Below are 544 nucleotides of genomic sequence, written 5' to 3' on the forward strand. Positions count from 1 at the left end.
GAGGCTCAGCCGCTCAAGACGAAGTGATCCCGACGGTGGTGGTGCGGTCGAGGCACAACACAGCCACCTGCGTCGTTCAGCGCAATGGTTTCCTTCCGACAATAAGAAGAGCCCGTGACGTTCAAGAAAGAAGTTTTTGTAATATAGATATTCTATGAGAAAAGGAACTGAGCTTCCTGTAGCCTATTTCTGTATATATTGCCTCCAATCTCTATATTGTAATGACTATCACTCGCCATGAGTTTTGTAAATAGTATATAGATAAGATTAATGATGATAATTATTTTATTACATGCGCCTCTTAATCGAAGTGGCAAGACTCCGTGTCGAACACTGTGAGGCTCAATCTCCTCCTACCCCATCCAGAATGTGATAGCAGGCAGCCCGCGGACACACTATGAAACAGGGCTGATCAGTGTAGGTTGTAGTGAGACGAGTCCGTAGCCGCGCCTCATTCTTACAATATCCCTTGAGCGTGACTTGCTACTCGCGCCCTTACTACTGGATCCACTCGGAATCGTAGCGTATCTCAGACCAGTGACAT

General features: G+C 46.5%; 1 protein-coding gene across 1 annotated transcript in view; it reads left to right on the top strand.

Annotated features, from left to right (window-relative positions):
* LOC119582018 (ecdysone-induced protein 74EF-like) overlaps nucleotides 1-538 on the top strand; it is a gene marked incomplete at its 5' end in the record, with an annotated part of 12442 nt that extends 11904 nt beyond the window's left edge. The window contains 1 exon segment of the mRNA XM_037930219.1: nucleotides 1-538.
* Nucleotides 539-544: the final 6 nt, after the last annotated feature.

This window comes from Penaeus monodon, chromosome 15 (genome assembly GCF_015228065.2).
Source record: "Penaeus monodon isolate SGIC_2016 chromosome 15, NSTDA_Pmon_1, whole genome shotgun sequence".
In the NCBI taxonomy this organism is placed as follows: domain Eukaryota; kingdom Metazoa; phylum Arthropoda; class Malacostraca; order Decapoda; family Penaeidae; genus Penaeus; species Penaeus monodon.